Source organism: Lepidochelys kempii, chromosome 6 (assembly GCF_965140265.1).
Source record: "Lepidochelys kempii isolate rLepKem1 chromosome 6, rLepKem1.hap2, whole genome shotgun sequence".
Taxonomy (NCBI): Eukaryota; Metazoa; Chordata; order Testudines; family Cheloniidae; genus Lepidochelys; species Lepidochelys kempii.
In genome coordinates, this window is record NC_133261.1 from 81,236,329 (window position 1) to 81,256,321 (window position 19,993).

Here is a 19,993-nt window from a genome sequence, read left to right on the forward strand (position 1 = left end):
TCAGTTAAAAGCTGTCATAAATATAAAGGGAAGGGTAAACCCCTTTGAAATCCCTCCTGGCCAGGGGAAAGCTCCTCTCACCTGTAAAGGGTTAAGAAGCTAAAGGTAACCTCGCTGGCACCTGACCAAAATGACCAATGAGGAGACAAGATACTTTCAAAAGCTGGGAGGAGGGAGAGAAACAAAGGGTCTGTGTGGCTGTCTATATGCTGGTTTCTGCAGGGGATAGACCAGGAATGGAGTCTTAGAACTTTTAGTAAGTAATCTAGCTAGGTATGTGTTAGATTATGATTTCTTTAAATGGCTGAGAAAAGAATTGTGCTGAATAGAATAACTATTTCTGTCTGGGTATCTTTTTTGTAACTTAAGGTTTTGCCTAGAGGGGTTCTCTATGTTTTTTAATCTAATTACCCTGTAAGATATCTACCATCCTGATTTTACAGGGGGGGATTTCTTCATTTCTATTTACTTCTATTTTTATTAAAAGTCTTCTTGTAAGAAACTGAATGCTTTTTCATTGTTCTCAGATCCAAGGGTTTGGGTCTGTGGTCACCTATGCAAATTGGTGAGGCTTTTTATCCAACATTTCCCAGGAAAGGGGGGTGCAAGTGTTGGGAGGATTGTTCATTGTTCTTAAGATCCAAGGATTTGGGTCTGTAGTCACCTAGGCAAATTGGTCAGGCTTTTTACCAAACCTTGTCCAGGAAGTGGGGTGCAAGGTTTTGGGAAGTATTTGGGGGGGGAAGGACGCGTCCAAACAGCTCTTTCCCAGTAACCAGTATTAGTTTGGTGGTGGTAGCGGCCAGTCCCAGGACAACGGGTGGAATATTTTGTACCTTGGGGAAGTTTTGACCTAAACTGGTAAAGATAAGCTTAGGAGGTTTTTCATGCAGGTCCCCACATCTGTACCCTAGAGTTCAGAGTGGGGGAGGAACCTTGACAAAAGCCCTACCTAATACCAAGGTGAACACATTTAAAGTGGGGTTTCAAATCAAGTTAAACTAGCTCAATTGAGCTAATTCAGTTGAAAAAAAAATCTTTTTTGCTAGTTTAGACAAGGACAAATGAGCAGAGACAATGGCCAGTAGAAAATGTGCCTTAAGTTTTAAGAACTTTAAAAGAATATCCTGCATAGACTCAAGGGAATTCTTACACAGAATTTTTAACAGATTCAGTTTACACATAGGGATAATCTGCTCACCTCATTGTACAATACTGATAAAAGCTCCAAAGTAGTGCCCGAGGAATGGGTATTAGTCTATAGTATAACCTTTTATAGTCCCTCTAATTGCCCCCTAAACTAGAGGCCTAACATTTTAAGGAACTGGTATCTGGAGTCTTTTTCTGGAAAACTTGTAAGCTTTTATTGACAGGATATTTGGTAGATATTCCACAGACTATTCCAGGAATATTCCACAGACTATTCCAGCTTTCCACAGACTATTACAGGAAAAAGAGACAGAAGAACTTTCACGTTTTAAAAGGGTTTAAAATTACTTTACCAGCCTCTCAAACTCTCACATTTCCAAGGGGAGAATTACTCACTAAGCCCTGGTCTACACTAGGAGTTGAGGTCGAATTTAGCAGCATTAAATCGATTTAAACCTGCACCCGTCCACACAATGAAACCTTTTTTTTGGACTTAAAGGGCTCTTAAAATCGATTTCCTTACTCCACCCCGACAGGGGGATTAGCGCTTAAATCAGCCTTGCCGGGTCGAATTTGGGGTACTGTGGACACAATTAGATAGTATTGGCCTCCGGGAGCTATCCCAGAGTGCTCTATTGTGACCGCTCTGGACAGCGCTCTCAAGTCAGATGCACTGGCCAGGTAGACAGGAAAAGGCCTGCAAACTTTTGAATTTCAATTTCCTGTTTGCATGGTCACCTGCAGCTTGCCACGCTGGCCAGAGCTCATCAGCAGAGGTGACCATGCAGAGCTCATCAGCAGAGATGACCATGATGGAGTCCCAGAATCGCAAAAGAGCTCCAGCATGGACTGAATGGGAGGTACGGGATCTGATCGCGGTATGGGGAGATTTCAGAGTAACAGCTGTGTTAGTCTGTATTCGCAAAAAGGAGTACTTGTGGCACCTTAGAGACTAACCAATTTATTTGAGCATGAGCTTTCGTGAGCTACACAAAAGCTCATGCTCAAATAAATTGGTTAGTCTCTAAGGTGCCACAAGTACTCCTTTTCTTTGTATGGGGAGAGGAATCTATGCTATCAGAACTCCGTTCCAGTTTTCGAAATGCCAAATCATTTGTCAAAATCCCCCAGGGCATGAAGGACAGAGGCCATAACAGGCATGCGAAGCAGTGCCGTGTGAAACTTAAGGAGCTCAGGCAAGCCTACCAGAAAACCAGAGAGGAAAATGGCCGCTCCAGGTCAGAGCCCCAAACATTCTGCTTCTATGATGAGCTGCATGCCATTTTAGGGGGTTCAGCCACCACTATCCCAGCCGTGTTGTTTGACTCCTTCAATGGAGATGGAGGCAACACAGAAGCAGGTTTTGGGGATGCAGAAGATGATGATGATGAAGTTGTAGATAGCTCACAGCAAGCAAGTGGAGAAACCGGTTTTCCCGACAGCCAGGAACTGTTTCTCACTCTGGACCTGGAGCCAGTACCCCCCGAACCCACCCAAGGCTGCCTCCTGGACCCAGCAGGCGCAGAAGGGACCTCTGGTGAGTGTACCTTTTAAAATACTATACATGGTTTAAAAGCAAGCATGTTTAATGATTAATTTGCCCTGGCATTCGCGGCTCTCCTGGATGTACTCCCAAAGCCTTTGCAAAAGGTTTCTGGGAAGGGCAGCCTTATTCCATCCACCATTGTAGGACACTTTACCACACCAGACCAGTAGCACGTACTCGGGAATCATTGTAGAACAAAGAATTGCAGTGTATGTTTGCTGGCATTCAAACAACATCCGTTCTATATCTCTCTGTGTTATCCTCAGGAGACTGATATCATTCATGGTCACCTGGTTGAAATAGGGTGCTTTTCTTAAGGGGACATTCAGAGGTGCCCATTCCTGCTGGGCTGTTTGCATGTGCTGAACAGAAATGTTCCCTGCTGTTAGCCACGGGGAGGGGTGAGGGGCTAGCCACGTGGTGGGGGGAGGCAAAATGTGACCTTGGAACGAAAGCACATGTGCTGCGTATGTAATGTTAACAGCAAGGTTTACCGTGAAAGAGTATACCCATTGTTCTATAAAATGTGTCTGTTTTAAATACCACTGTCCCTTTTTTTTCCCCTCCACCAGCTGCATGTGTTTCAAGGATCACAGGATCTTCTCCTTCCCAGAGGCTAGTGAAGATTAGAAGGCGAAAAAAAATGCACTTGTGATGAAATGTTCTCTGAGCTCATGCTGTCCTCCCACACTGACAGAGCACAGATGAATGCGTGGAGGCAGACAATGTCAGAGTGCAGGAAAGCACAAATGACCGGGAGGAGAGGTGGCGGGCTGAAGAGAGGGCTGAAGCTGAAAGGTGGCATCAGCGTGATGAGAGGAGGCAGGATTCAATGCTGAGGCTGCTGGAGGATCAAACTAATGCACTCCAGCGTATGGTTGAGCTGCAGGAGCACAGACCGCCGCTACAGCCCGTGTAACCAACCGCCATCCTCCCCAAGTTCCATAGCCTCCTCACCCAGACGCCCAAGAACGCGGTGGGGGGGCCTCCGGCCACCCAGCAACTCCACCCCAGAGGATTGCCCAAGCAAAAGGCTGGCATTCAATAAGTTTTACATTTTTAAAGTGCTGTGTGTCCTTGTCCTTCCCTCCTCCACCACCCCTCCTGGTGCTTCTCTCCTCCACCACCCCTCCCAGGCTACCTTGGCAGTTATCCCCCTATTTGTGTGATGAATTAATAAAGAATACATGAATGTGAAGCAACAATGACTTTATTGCCTCTGTAAGTGGTGATCGAAGAGAGGAGGGGAGGGTGCTTAGCTTACAAGGAAGTAGAGTGAACCAAGGGGCAGGGGGTTTCATCAAGGAGAAACAAACAGAACTTTCACACCGTAGCCTGGCCAGTCATGAAACTGGTCTTCAAAGCTTCTCTGATGCACACCGTGCCCTCCTGTGCTCTTCTAACCGCCCTGGTGTCAGGCTGTGCGTAACCAGTGGCCAGGCGATTTGCCTCAACCTCCCACCCCGCCATGAACATCTCCCCCTTACTCTCATAGATATTGTGGAGCGCACAGCAAGCAGTAATAACAGTGGGAATATTGGTTTTGCTGAGGTCTAACTGAGTCAGTAAACTGCGCCAGCGTGCTTTTAAATGTCCAAATGCACATTCTACCACCATTCTGCACTTGCTCAGCCTGTAGTTGAACAGCTCCTGACTACTGTCCAGGCTGCCTGTGTACGACTTCATGAGCCATGGCATTAAGGGGTAGGCAGGGTCCCCAAGGATAACTATAGGCATTTCAACATCCCCAACGGTTATTTTCTAGTCTGGGAATAAAGTCCCTTCCTGCAGCTTTTGAAACAGAGCAGAGTTCCTGAAGATGCGAGCATCATGTACCTTTCCTAGCCATCCCACGTTGATGTTGGTGAAATGTCCCTTGTGATCCACCAGTGCTTGCAGCACTATTGAAAAGTACCCCTTGCGGTTTATGTACTTGCTGCCTTGGTGCTCCGGTGCCAAGATAGGGACATGGGTTCCGTCTATGTCCCCACCACAGTTAGGGAATCCCACTGCAGCAAAGCCATCCACTATGACCTGCACATGTCCCAGGGTCACTACCCTTGATATCAGCAGATCTTTGATTGCATTGGCTATTTGCATCACAGCAACCTCCACAGTAGATTTGCCCACTTCAAATTGATTCCTGACTGACCGGTAGCTGTCTGGCGTTGCAAGCTTCCACAGGGCTATTGCCACTCACTTCTCAACTGTGAGGGCTGCTCTCATCTTGGTATTCATGCGCTTCAGGGCAGGGGAAAGCAAGTCACAAAGTTCCATGAAAGTACCTTTACACATGCAAAAGTTTCGCAGTCACTGGGAATCGTCCCAGACCTGCAACAATATGCGGTCCAGTCTGTGCTTGTTTCCCGGGCCCAGAATCGGCGTTCCACGGCATGAACCTGCCCCATTAGCACCATGATGCCTGCATTGCCAGGGCCTATGCTTTGAGAGAACTCTGTGTTCATGTCCTCATCGCTCTTGTCACCGTGCTGACGTCGCCTACTCACCCGGTTTCGCTTTGCCAGGTTCTGGTGCTGCATATACTGCTGGATAATGCGTGTGGTGTTTAATGTGTTCCTAATTGCCCAAGTGATCTGAGCGGGCTCCATGCTTGTCGTGGTATGGCGTCTGCACAGAAAAAAGGTGCGGAACGATTGTCTTCCGTTGCTGTCACAGAGGGAGGGAAGGAAGGAGGGCCTGATGACATGTACCCAGAACCACCCGCGACAATGTTTTTTGCCCCATCAGGCATTGGGATCTCAACTCAGAATTCCAATGGGCAGCGGAGACTGCGGAAACTGTGGGATAGCTACCCACGGTGCAACACTCCGGAAGTCGACGCCAGCCTCGGTACTGTGGAAGCACTCCGCCAAGTTAATGCACTTAATGCACTTAGAGCATTTTGTGTGGGGACATACACTATCGACTATTTAAAACGATTTCTAAAAAATGATTTCTATAAATTCGACCTAATCTCGTAGTGTAGACATACCCTTGGGCTATGTCTACACTATGGATCTTACAGCAGCACAGCTGTACTGCTACAGCTCTGCCGCTGTAAGGTCTCCCATGTAGCCACTCTTTGCCAGAAGGAGAGTGCTCTCCTGCTGGCATAGTTAAACCACCCCCAACTAGAAGCGTTAACTATGTCAGCAAGAGAGCCTCTTTTGCCAATAGAACACTGTCCACACCAACAGTTTTGCTAGTGAAATTTATGTTGGTCAGGGATATGTTTTTTCACATCCCTCAACAACAAGTTTTACTAACAAAAGTGGTCGTGTAGACAAAGCCTGAGAAAGGAGGCTGGGAACATAGGGCAGGAACCTAGGGTAGACCCCCACCTCCACAAAACAAGGACAAAAAAAAACCCAGTTACAAACCTTTCCATAACCGTTGTTCAAGATGTGTTGCACATCTCTATTCCACTGTAGGTGTTTGTGCACTCCAGTGCAGTTGTCGGAGAATTTTTTCGTTAGCAATACCCAGGGGGCAACACAATCGCCCTCTGCTGCCTCATGCACCGACATAAAGGGCCAAGCTACCCCTGGTCTCGCTCTGGTCCTTCCTACTGGAAAGACTCCGACGGAGGGGGAAGGAGTGAGAATTGTGGAATGAACATGTGCAACACATCTCAAAGAACAATAGTTATTATGGAAAGGTTAGTAAACTACTTTTTACTTCAAGTGATTGCACATGTCAATTCCACTGTAGGTGACTCACAAGAAGTTCCAACTGGAGGTGGGTTTGGAGTCTACTTGAACAGTCTAAATTTAGCATAGTCTCCAAGATTGCTGACAGCCTTATGAGAGGCTAATGTCTGACATGATGACCAGGTTGCTGTTTTGAAAGTATCTAGTATGGACATGTTAACCAGAAATGCCACAGAAGTCACCTGGGAGTTAGTAGGATGTCCCAATACTATATCTGGCAGCTTCATGCTAGCCAATCAATAAAACAGGTGACTATAACCAGATATCCTTTGCGTGGAAACAGGACTGTCCTTCATTCTGTCCGCAAATTGATAAACCTCCTGCTCAAGGAATCTGCCAGTATATTCTGAGCCTCTGGGAGATCGTCTGCTTTCAGAATTATAGAGTGGTTGATGTAGAAGAGTAGTACTGCTGCGTGACATAACAGCGAGGACCAGGCTCCCCTCTGCTTGTTTACATAAAAGATGGCAGTTGTATTGTCAGCCAGCACCATTACACCCTTTCCCCAATGAGAGGAAGGAAGGTCGTGCAAGCTTATTGGATAGCCCACAATTCCCTGACATGTGTAGTCCTGAGATTTTGGGAAGAACACAGACTTTGCATCTGCAAAGGTCCCAGGTGAACCCCCCAAGGGGTCTCTAAGGTAAGAAATTGTTGAGGTGGGGTGAAAGGAAGTCCTTTGCAGACATTGGTCAGGTCTAACCCCCAATCTAGGGAGGCTAGGATGTGGCTTGGTATGGGCACTAACATAGCTATGATGCACCTTTTTGGAGACTACACCTCTGTCAACCCAAGGAGCCTGAGACACAGTTTGGAGTACTGGACCACATACGTGCAAACTGCCATGTGCCCCAGCAGCCTTAAACAGTTTCTCAACATGGTAAGATAATAAACCTTTAAGTCCAGAATGAGGCTTTGCCTTGCATGAAACCTTGCCTGTGCTAGTTAGGCCCTGGCCATTGTTGAGTCCAGGACCACTCCAATAAATTCTACTTGTTGTACTTAAGACAAGACTGACTTAATCAGCAGGCCGAGTGCATTGAAAATTATGCTTATGCTGCACATGACCCGCCATGTGAATCAACCTCCTACTGGCCAGTCATCCAGGTAAGGGAATACATAGACCCCTGACCTCTGCAGCAAAGCTGCTATCACTACCATACATGGTAAAAAGTGAAACACTCTAAAAAAGACCAAGGGGAGTACAGTAAACTGATAATAGTGACTGCTGACAGTAATTCTCAAATGTTCTGTGGCTCTGACGAATCACCATGTGAAAATATGCATCCTTTGAGTTGAGAACAGCGTACTAATCACCTGGCACTAGGAAAGGAATAATAGAAGCTAAACTGACCATCCAGAATTTTGATTTTTTTACATTGTTTAATTGCCTTGGATATAAAATAAGGCTGAGAATACCTTTTGCCTTCAGTATCAGCTCGTATCAAGAGGAAGACCGTCATCTCCTGGACAAAGGATGGACCTCCTTTATAGCTCCTACAAGGAGAAGTGATTGTATTTCTTGCAGTAGCACTGTCTCATGGGAATAGATGTAGTTTAACTTCAGTATTTGGAGGGGGGCAGCTCCATTCAGACCAATGGGGACATGTGGAGGGCTGGGCAAATTCCATGCCGGCCTGAGTCTTGCAGTTTGGGGGTGTAACTCTCCTTGTTCCCCCAAACTATGCCCATGAAGTTTCCTTAAATCGGGACTGGGATGGGAAATGGGAGGGGCGTAGAAATAAATTGGAGTGACTATTCCATTCCCACTCTGCTTAGAACCCACTGATCTGTTATGATGTGGGTCCAAGCATAACGGAAGTGGGACAGGTGGTCTGCAAAAATTGGAAAAGAAACAGATAGCACTCTCAGAACTGGCAGTCTGCGCTTGACTTACCCATCAAAATGATCTTTTGGAAGATGCCATGTGCCTTGATGAACCAACAGCTGCCAAAGCTGAGGGTGGAGATGGGTGTTTTTTTTAACCTCTGCTCCTTCTCCTTGGCAGGTCTTGGGCTTGAGGAACAAACCCCTGAAAATACTGGGACTGATGAGGATGGAACACCTTCTGCTTCATTGGTGGGGTGAAAATGCCCATGGATTACAGGGTTGCGCTAGAGTCTTTGAGACGACACAGAATCTGATAATCTTTTCTGAGATAAGTGACGTGCTTCAAAAAGATACTTCCTGGACAGTCTGTTGCACCTCTGGAGAGAGACCAGAAGAATGTAAACAGCAAAAACCAACTCACCAGGATAGTAGAGGGCACGGTGAGAGCTACAGAATCTGCTGCATTGAGACAGGGGCACTGGAACAGGGGCAGTCAGGGGAAGAGACGTCCCGGGAGTGGGCGCACGGGGAAAGAGGCAGCCTGAGAGCGTGCCATCGGGGAAAGAGGCAGCCCAGGAACGAGCCCTTGGAAGAGGGGAGAGGGAAAGTGCAGCATATTTCCAGTACGCAGACCGGATGCCGAAACCATACAAAAACAACAAACTAGAGGAGCTCCAACAACGGATACGGAAGGTAGGAAGAACTGAGGGGAGTCAGGATGGCTTAGCCCTTTATGCCTGCGTTGGTGCACAAGGCAGCAGAGGGTCTTCATTCTGCTCTGATGGCTACCATTACAGGAAAAACAACTGACACTGGGGAGCACAAACACTTACAGTGGAATGGACATGTGCAATCACTTGAGACCATTTTTTCTGCCCCTGGACTAGGTTCACAAACCAGGCCCTTCTTGGCCATGAACAACAGGATGGCATTTGTCAGTTTGGTACAGAAAGATGGAAATATAAAGAGACGCTTGAACCATTGGATAGGGAAGGCATTCACCCAACAGACTAGAAGCAACAAGCAGAGATCTGGTTATTCACTGAAGATATGAAAACACGGTGGTTAGGGTGCTTTTTAATAATTCAGGAAGAAAGCTTTACTCCCTCTCCAAACTGTCATTGCAAAACCATAATATCTGAAGACACTGTCAAAAAGAACTAATGGTGTGAGAGCAATTTTAGGTTTGAGTGGTGGAATAGATAAAAATTTCACAACAGGCTTCTCATTCACAAGTGCAGATAGTTTTTCTGGTTTAAGAAGAGTGGAGAAAGCATTATCCATCTGCCATCTAGCCACTAAAAATTTTGAGCACCCACATAAGTCCAGGAGAAAGACAGAAGGAATAATTCTCAATAGTAATTTGGGGGTAACTGTGGCCTATCAGGTTTAGAGGCACTTGGACTGCTGAAGGATACTCCTGTCTGGTTGTCATTGAGGTGGTAGAAAAGCAATGTGGGGTGAGTTACCCTGGAGATAGCCCCAACAGAGTGATTGAGACATTTGTCATGAGACAAAAAGAGGTTAAGCACCATAAAAGTCACTTATTTCATTCCCTTTTAGTTTTCTCTGATTTAACAGCCATTTCAAACCTAGTAGAGGTCATACTGATGAGATGCAATGCTGCAGAAAGAATAAGATATGGCAAAACTAGATATTTCAGGAAGAATCTTGAGTTTCTTGCAAAGGTAAAAAGAAACAAGAAAATTTTGATTGGCATTCAAAAATTCAGCAATTTCTCTGGCTGCTCATGCATGTTCAAATATGGATTACAAGAAAACTCATTTAATCAGAAACTGATCTTGTCCACGTATGAGTTTATAAGTTGGTGCAACATAAATATGACTACTAGGTCCTGTCTATATTAGCATTTTTAGGGAAAACTCCAACTGTTACTCTGCCACTGGTAGAACTGCATCAATGGGAGATTTCCCTAAAAATGTTAGTGTAGACAAAACATTACAGTTCAAATCAGACTAGAAAAAAAGAGCCAAAGTAAATAATTTACAAACTTTGCTGCCCAAACTTCTTGAGATTTAAAGTTCTTCTCATTTTAATAAATACAATAAGAGAGTACTTTTCCAGGTTCTTTGCTAAAAAGAGTTAATATTCATATTATTCTTTGAATATATTTCATTAGTATGTTTTGAAATGTTTTCTATACCGACATCTAAACATTTTCAGAATGAATATTTTATAAGTGGAATTTTCACACAACACTAAAAATAAATGCAGTCTGAGTTATACTAATACAATATATGAAAACTTTCACTTAACAGCTTGGTGATTTTGCTTAATAAATAGGCCACTATGCAAGCAATGGCACTGACAGAACAAAATAAATGATTTTTCTTTAGAGAAAAATAACACTTTTGGCACTACTGACGGGCCAGCTGATTTCTGTGACTGATAAACTTCTTGAATTTAATGACTGAGTTGCACTATAATGTACACATTTTCTTGCATATATGACCTTTCATTCTAACAGGCTTATCTAGCTACTATGCTAGCTGATTTCTCTTACCTGTTTCCATGAGAAAATGCAAAGCAGACATGCCAAACATATAGCCATGGCTTTACTCAAGTCTCTGTAAACTAAATCTGAGGAATAGCAAGGGGGGGAGGGACTTGTAAAATAGAAATAATTTTTAAAAAAAGCAAATAAAAACAATTTCAATAAACCTGTTTCAATTTTGTGACCAGAAGATTATTAAATCTTAATTAAAAATGCAAATCCAAATTTGTGTCAAAATTCTTCACACTCTTTCCATTTGTGCAATTACCAATTTCTCCTTCATCTATTATTGAACCTAATTGTCATCAACAGGGTTTGGATCTTTATATTCACAGCACAGACCTGTACTATTTGAGTTACCAAAGTAATTGACAGCAATAGATGGCTGATATCCACTATAAGAACCCACAAGTAGAGGGACGTGAGACTCACACTTTGTGCCAATGGGTTTCACAGCTATTTGTTGACAGAAGAATGAAAAGATTCTGGATCCCTTAGGTTCAATTACAGGTTCTGGAGAGGTTTGTACTCTCAAACTCTTACACGCTCATGCCCCATCTGTCCCACTAGCCAATACTAAAGCAAAGTTCAGTTTTTGTGCCATGCTACTGTGGCCCCTGGCAGCTTGGAGGAGCAATAGCAGGAAAAGTCCTGCCCGGTCCCTGCAATATGCTCACTACAGACAAGATTTTCACAGAATTGAGTTGCCAAACTCCAACAAGTCTCTGCATTTGACTAGATTTGAAAACCAGGGCCTTCTTGACCATTAAGAATGGGATGGTATTTCTCACAAGGACAGCAAAATGTACATCCCTGACAAATTTCAAGCCCCTGCTCAAAAAGGAGAGAGGTGCTAGAGCTTCTCAGTGAAATAGATGACAGATTTTTTTTTAAACCTATATGTAGGGGTGGTCTTGAATAATTATTGTACCCAAAGCTGTCACTGGCATAATGTTTCTGTACCATATGTGGGAATGCCTATTTCATATTAGGGGTCTGACTGGTAGTAGAGACTCCCCACATTGGGAAAGCGGGAGGAGGCCCTTTCTAGCTTCTACTTAAGGGTCTTTAAGGTCCAATTCTAGTGCCAGTAGCCTCTAGTCAGCTGTCATGGGGTGTACCCAAACAACTTGGAACAGGGTGGGCCAAAGAAAACTAGGCAGAATCCCGCAAGACAAAGGAGGATCTGTGGGCTGAGTAGGAGAATATAAATTGGTTCATTTAAGTAATTTAAGAGAAAAGCCAACCTAACGTAGCTTGTTGTGAAGCATGAGTTTAGATTAGTCTAAATATGCATGTAAGATGTTTATTTTAAAATAGTATTTCTTTAACACTTTACTTCAACAGCTAAATAAAAATACTTTGTTTTAACAAGGCTGTTGGTCAATATCACTGGCCACAGTTTCCCAAAGAGAAGAAATGAAGGTGCCCAAAACCCACCCAGAGCTGAAGTGTGTCAGCACACAGGATAACACCCACATCCTGGTCAGAGAGTGGAAAAATTGAGAGATTCCATCCCAAGACAGGTAAGAGCAAATGGCCAAACATGTAAGGTAGGTGCATTGAGACCAGAAAAGGGACAAAAAGTAGCATGTAACCATGAAAATGGGCAAACATATTTTCCCCCAACCTTGTTCTTAGAAATGGCTGAGACATTTTAGGTCAAACTTTTTTTTTTTTTTAATTAAAAAGGGAGACAATCAGAATTGAAAATTTTAGCCCAAATGGTTAAATTGGCAAAGTTATAAGCAAATGAAAATGGTCTTAGAATGTGTGGAGGCAATGCTAACTACACCACCTCTGCCTATACATAGGCTAACGACCCAAGTACATACCCAAGGTCTCTGGCATGTTTGCACAGCCTAGGCTGAAACCCGTGCTGCTACTGCTGATATGTCTTCGCTGCTATAGCTAGTTGTGCTAGCTAGATTAAAGCTAGTACAGGTATGCCAACCCATGCTGCAAGCACACCTTTAATGTCATGTAGACATACCCTAGGAGTCATGCCTAGTAGAAACAGCAAGTGTGTGTCACAATTCAGAGCTAGGCGCACCATAGGCACCAACTCCGTGGGTGCTCCAGCCCTTGAGCACCCACGGAAAAAAAAAAAGCGAATGTCTAGCACCCACCGGCAGCCAAGCTCACCTTTCTTCCCCCCTCAGTGCCTCCCGCCCACTGGCGGCCGCCCCGATCAACTCCTCCCAGCACATCCCGCAGATCAGCTGTTCCACAGCGTGCAGGAGGAGGTGGGAGGGAGGGGGAGGAGCGGGCACAGAGTGCTCAGGGGAGGGAGCAAAACTGGGCAGGGAGGGGGCAGAGTGGGGACAGGAAGGGATGGGTGGGTGGGGGTCTGGGGGAATGGATGGAGTGAGGACAAGACCTGGGGAGGAGTGGGGGTGGGAAGAGGCAAAGCTGGGGTGGGGACTTGGGGGGAGGGTGGAGTGGAGGCAGGGCCTGGGGCAGATCAGGGGTTGAGCACTCCTGGGGAAAGTTTGCACTGTGAGCTAGACCTTTGAATTCTCTCAATACATCCCCTCATGTGTTAGGTCTCTTGCCTTCACAAGTCCTGGGATGGAATACAACAATTCTCCCACTCATAGGCTTAGTCCCCAAGGTGTAGCACCCTGTATACCAACTGTGATTACTAGCAGGCTCAACTAGATTCAACTACCTGTACACCTCCTCTTCAGGAACTGTGACCACTGGTGAATACACTGACCAAAAAAGCCTTTTCAAAACTAAGTATTGTGTAATTCTAACAGGAGGAATACAGTACAACAGATAGGGCAATTTCTTTGGGAGATCTTATTAAATTAGATTTAGATAGCTTTGGAGTCAATTGTTTTATAAATGCAAAATAGATGTTTTACTCTGGAATTTTATGCAACTTCTCGAGGGGTGAGATGTGACCAGTGTAAACCCTGAGTTTCAAAGGATAAAGAAGGAATCTTTGGGACAAACAAAGATGACTGGGCTATCTAAGAAATACCGGGGAGGAGGTGAATGCAAATTCCTACCTTTGGACCCAACTTTTTGAAGTTATGACCTGATAAGAAACCCATTGGTTGCTGATTCCCTATTCCCAGAATCTGAAGATCAAAGCCTCAACCTGCAGAAAGGAGGGAACTCTCAGATTTGTGTGTGCTTGTTCTGAGCTAACAGCTGATATGATCTTGTAGCTACAGAAAAACCCCTTGGTGGTGTCTGAAGCACTGCAAGAGCCCTTGCTGAAGTTGGGGATGATCTTTGGTAAGCTTACCAGCATGTGTGTAGATTTCTTTTATTTTTTTAATATGCTTTCTCTGCAATGCTTTCACCTTAAGAATGTGTGTGTTTGCCTAGAAAGGGCTGGATGGTAACTTATACCTCTAGGCAATTACACAGTTTATAGCCTCTCAGGAGAAGCAAAGCAATGTGACTTGCTGGGAACCTCACAGTATGGACAGGCAAAGGTGCAACATGGAAAAAACTCAGCCAGGAGTGAAAGAGATGTGGATCTTCATGCCCAAGACATGATGGCTGAGGAGCCTAGAGTGGGTGCCCTTGCCAGATCACAAGGGGGACATGCAAGTGCTGTTGCTCTGAACTGTGACATACAGCATAACAAGAGAAAAAAGTGTTCTAAACATAATAAAAGTCTACTTACATATCAAGATTACCTAGAATGCTAGGCAGGACTAACTTATCCCAGATAACCTCCCCCTGGCATCCCAACAGTCCGATCTCTCCCTCTCGTTCTTCAGGGATGTACTCTTAACGATCCTGATATTTATTGTTCCAGTTTCCTTCCTGGATTTCCCCCTCCCCTGTGTCAAGGTATGGTGCTGAACTCATCATGGTCAGAAGTAAATTTCAGAAGCATATGACACCTGCATTGTTTGGTATGAATTCGTAAATGGGGCTATCAGAAGTGATTGTGCACTTTACTGCCCTATATGCACTCAGATTCTACTGGAATTAACCTCTGGTAATCATATAGCAAACAATACCATAATCAAAAAAGCAAAAGAAACATTTAATATTCGGAAAATATTACACGGTGCTCCCACATCCTTCACATTGTGAACTCACACCCCTTATATTCTCTCCCTGACCCCTTCCAATGAAGCAATAAACTCAAAGTCTAACTATTTAATCGCTAAAATTATTAAACATGGAAAATTCCTTTTACTCTATCACATTTTCTTTAACAAATTGCATGTAGGAAACAATCTTAAGGTTGTGTAGTTAAAATAAGAAGGCACAGAAGTTAAATTTCTTAGAGCATACATTATGATGCAGCAAGATTACCACATTTTATAGTATATATTTAATACTATAAACAAAAATATACTAAGCTGAACATTTAATAACAAGAATAGAAAACACTACGTATGTGGAGAATGGATGAATAGCCAGTGCTATTGGAACCTTAAACTTCTGAACTCACCAACTTATCAATCAATCAGTGGAGCTCAATAATGCATTAACTCAGGTTTTTTCCCCCATTTAATTTTATGTCTACCACTGAAAATTAAAATAATACACTACACTTCATGAATTTGTACACTTTAGTACATTTATCCTAACATTGTCTCAACATTTATGACTTTAGGCTGGGATTTTCCATTTGGGCAACTGGGTGATTAACTCCCTCAGGCTTATTGAAAAAATCTGTCCTAGCTCTTAGATACTGACTTTAAAAAACAACATTTATATTGGGCTCCTGCAAATCAATATGATTTTTTTTTTATTTTGGTGCAGACCTTTTGCTGGTGTAAACTGTCATAGCTCCATTGAACTATACCGATTAACATCACCTGAGGATCTGCCCCATAGTATTTAATGTGTTGAATGAAGCAGGAAAACAGGAGAAGGAACTTTTAATTAATACACTAGCATGTCCCACTTGCACTTTGCTGGTAATTTCACACCCATCATAGAATAGCATTAGAGATTATTTATCATTGCATTTATTCTGGAAGTGAAGTACATCCCAATTTTCTCCAGTATTGCACCATTTTACATATTATTTTATAGCCCCATGGAACACAAAGCTATTTACAAAACAGCAATATTGGAGAAAAGAAGGCTTACCTAACTTATAGGTAGTTTCCAGTGGTGATCAAGGAGTATGATATTAACATAAAGTGCTTGCTGGAGTGTGATCCAAACAGATATGCCAAACAGTTGCTGGCATATCTAATTTTTGGACCTGCAAGAAAGGTAAAAGTAAAGAGGTAAGTTTTAAATTAGAATATGGGCGAAATGATGCTCTTAATCTGATCATGTGGACCCTCTGACACAATTTACTGGAGTTGATTGCAGATCACCTTCAACAGTTTTAATTTTTTTTATATCATAGAATAGAATTTAAGAATTTTGTGAACTTGATTCAAACAACTTCTATTAAATGAACTGAATATTGTAATGCCAAAGCACTGCTCAAAAATATATAACTATGGTATGTATCATATATTCCTTAAAAGGTAGCAATTTGCATTGCATTTCGTGCTTGGAAGCAGAGGGAAACAATGGTTTCAGATAAACAAACTGGAAATACTTTATTATAATTACGACATGATTAAAATAAGAAATCTGATAGAATCCTCCGGTTTCCTGGAAGCAGAGTGCAAGAAAAATCGTTGCCATGGAAACAACCAGCACAAAACTGCAATAAACCTAAGAGAAAATGTCATTGCCTCTGAACAATGAATGAAGAAAAATGCTGTTTGTAAACTACGATAATGAACTAAGGGCCCCAATCTTGCAAATTCTTGCTCACAAGAGCACAACTTACTCATGAGTCTTCCTACAGAAATCAATGGAACTACTCTTGTGAGAGATGGTGTGCAGGGTTGGTCTCTAAGAGGAGAAAAAAATTCTTTAAAACACAGCATTTAACAACTATTGTGTAACTGACAAGTATGCTGTTAAAATTAATGTTCCTCATGTACCTGCTTCACTGCATATGATTTTTTTAAAATGCTGGTTACAGTTTAACCTATCACTTTGTTCACATGAAACTGGAAATGTACATAATTTTAGAACTGATTTCCAGAATTATTTATTTTTCATAATCATGTTAAACAATGCACAGTTTTCAGGAAAAGTCATGTCCATCACCAAGACATTGCAACTGCACAGTTGTTCTGGTACTGAATTGCACTGACAATTTATATATATATGTAGTGCGCTATAGAGAATGCAGCAGCTGAAAAATCAGCTAAAAGCTCATTTTAATATCATTTGCATTTTTAATAATCCATGTTAAACTATTTGACATTCAATCTTCTGGGATTATTTTTCAATACCATAATACAGCGTCATAAGGAGAACACTAATTTGTAACAAATAGAGAGAGAGAGAGAGAGAGAGAGAGAGAGAGAGTGTGTGTGAGTGAGTGAGTGAGAGAGAGAGAGAGAGAGAGAGAGAGAGAGAACAAAATTTACGGTATACTTCCATATGCAAACACAGACTGAGTATCATCTTTGTCTTGGCCCACACATCCAGACTGTGTTTATATTTTATTTCTCCTTCATCTATAACATCCTGAAGATCCAGTTTTTTCTGTCTGTATCAACTGCCAAAAAACTCTTCTCCTTGCCCTTATCTCACACCACAATTTCTGTAATCTTCTGGCCTTGATGCCTCCAATCTTGCCCCTTTCATATCCATTCAAAATGCTGCCATTAATCTCTTCCTAGTTTCTTGGTCAGTCCACATCACCCCCTCTCCATGATTCTTCTTTCTCTACTGCATCAAGCATAAAATTACATCACAAACTTTCTACAACAAAGTTCTATCTGGCCTTTTAAATCTAAATTTGAATTGTGCCATCAACCCATGCCTTTGTTCCACCAGTGCTAGCCTTGATTATCTGCTTATCTACTTTTTCCAGAAGTCCCTTCATAGGCTGTTTCCCCATGCTGGCCCTTATGCTTGGAAAGAAACCCTTGACAAAATTCACAAAGCTACCACCTCCTTTAAAACCTTCCATTGCCATGATGCTTACAAATCAGTACTGTTTAGAAGTTGTGACTTCTGTCATGACTAATTTATGCATAAATATGTGTCTACTGTAAACTTGTCTTTTCCCCTTCTCTGCCCCCCGGCCCTGCACGTGTCTGTAATTAACCGCCCATATTTTGTTCCAAGCTCAGTGGAACAGACACTCTTTGTGTTATTTGTCTGTGGAATGCCCAGTACTCTGGGGCCTTGATTAGGGTCCTTAGGCATTACTGTAATATAAATAATAATAAATACAGGATGAGTTCTTGAATGGGATATGTAATGATATTCTGACCTTAAAGTAAGCCTGCATTTTTGTAAACATCAATACATTTCCAAATACAAAATCTAATGAGTCTTTCCATTGACATCAATGGATTTTGGATTAGGCCCTAGGTGAGGCTCCGATGGGTAAAGAATACTAAAGACCTAATCCAAAACTAATTGAAATCAATGGAAGTATTCCCATTTACTCCAGTGGGCTCTGCATCAGGTTCTAAAATGGAAAATGCTGATAACCTATTTCATTCATTTATGTTTCACCAGCAAGCCAAGCTGCATGTGTAAAGAAATTCTACACACTTCAAATAAAATATCAATACTTCAAACAATCAAAATACACTTTTTAATAAGGATAAATGTTAATCCTCAAATGAAGCAATTGTCGATTCATTTTGCATTAGAAGGATAATTTTTAAAATAGATGATTATGTTTAAAAGCTACCGTGCTGAAGCTTCATGCCATCATACATTCTGAGTGAAGTAATTTGTGTAATACTAGCAACAACCTATATAATCAGGCCTAAGGAAAAAACATTAAAGCAAATACCTGTGTTGTCACTGAAAATATATTTAGTCTGTATCCCAGGATAACCTTGCTGCATATACATATATTTTGTTTACTGAGAGGACTATTCATCTTCCAATATAAGATACTAAATAGATAGGTACAACATAGAACTGAACAAAGAATACAGAGTGATCTTATAACTATTTAACAGCCATAGACCTAGCAAGAATATTTTTAAAGAATATTTGTGCTTAATCACTGTTTACCTAGGTGATGCGAAAATTTTCAATATTGCCATTCAAAAAAATCAGACAATTATGAGAGCAGCAATAGACTAAAGGCCATTATTTGAAATTAGGGCTGTCGATTAATCGCAGTTTAATTCACACCATTAACTCAAAAAAATTAATCGCGATTAATCGCAGTTTTAATCACACTGTTAAATAGAATACCAATTGAAATTTATTAAATATATTGATTTCAATAATACAGAATATAAAGTGTACAGTGCTGACTTTGTATTATTTTTATTACAAATATTTGCATTGTAAAAATGATAAAAGAAATAGTATTTTTCAATTCACCTCATACAAGTACCATAGTGCAATCTCATTATTGTAAAAGCACAACTTACAAATGTAGATTTTTTTTGTTACATAACCGCACTCAAAAACAAAACAATGCAAAAGTTTAGAGTCTACAAGTCCACTCAGTCCTACTTCTTGTTCAGCCAATCACTAAGACAAACAAGTTTGTTTACATTTATGGGAGATAATGCTGCCTGCTTCTTATTTACAATGTCACCTGAAAGTGAAAACAGGTGTTTACATGGCACTTTTGTAGTTGGCATTGCAAGGAATTTATATGCCAGATAGGCTAAACATTCGTATGCCCCTTCATGCTTTGGCCACCATTCTAGAGAACATGTTTCCATGCTGATGACGCTCATTAAAAAAAAAATGCATTAATTAAATCTGTGACTGAACTCCTTGGGAGAGAATTGTATGTCCCCCGCTCTGTGTTATCTGCATTCTGCCATATATTTCATGTTATATCAGTCTCGGATGATGTCCCAGCACGTTGTTCATTTTAAGAACACTTTCACTGCAAATCTGACAAAATGCAAAGAAGGTACCAATCTGAGATTTCTAAAAACAGCTACCGTACTCAACCCAGGATTTAAGAATCGGAAGTGCCTTCCAAAATCTGAGAGGGACGAGGTGTGGAACGTGCTTTCAGAAGTCTTAAAAGAGCAACACTCTGATGCAGAAACTACAGAACTCAAACCAACACCAAAGAAAATCAGCCTTCTGCTGGTGAAATCTAACTCACATGATGAAAATGAACATGCATTGATCTGCACTGCTTTGGATCGTTATTGAGCAGAACCCATCATCAGCATAGATGCATGTCCTCTGAAATGGTGGCTGAAGCATTTTACATTGTTTTATTTATGAATGCAG

At 42.2% G+C, this 19,993-nt stretch overlaps 1 protein-coding gene across 7 annotated transcripts in view; it reads right to left on the reverse strand.

The window, feature by feature from the left end:
- The window catches only part of NOVA1 (NOVA alternative splicing regulator 1), a 229,813-nt gene that overhangs the window by 87,416 nt on the left and 122,404 nt on the right, over nucleotides 1–19,993 (reverse strand). Inside the window, exon 1 of one of the 7 annotated variants that reach the window (XM_073348906.1) lies at nucleotides 15,827–15,846. The exons of the other annotated variants lie outside the window; for them this stretch is intronic. The gene's annotated coding sequence lies outside the window, so the exon portion shown is untranslated. Of the gene's footprint in view, nucleotides 1–15,826; nucleotides 15,847–19,993 lie in introns of those variants that run through there. 7 annotated transcript variants of the gene reach the window in all.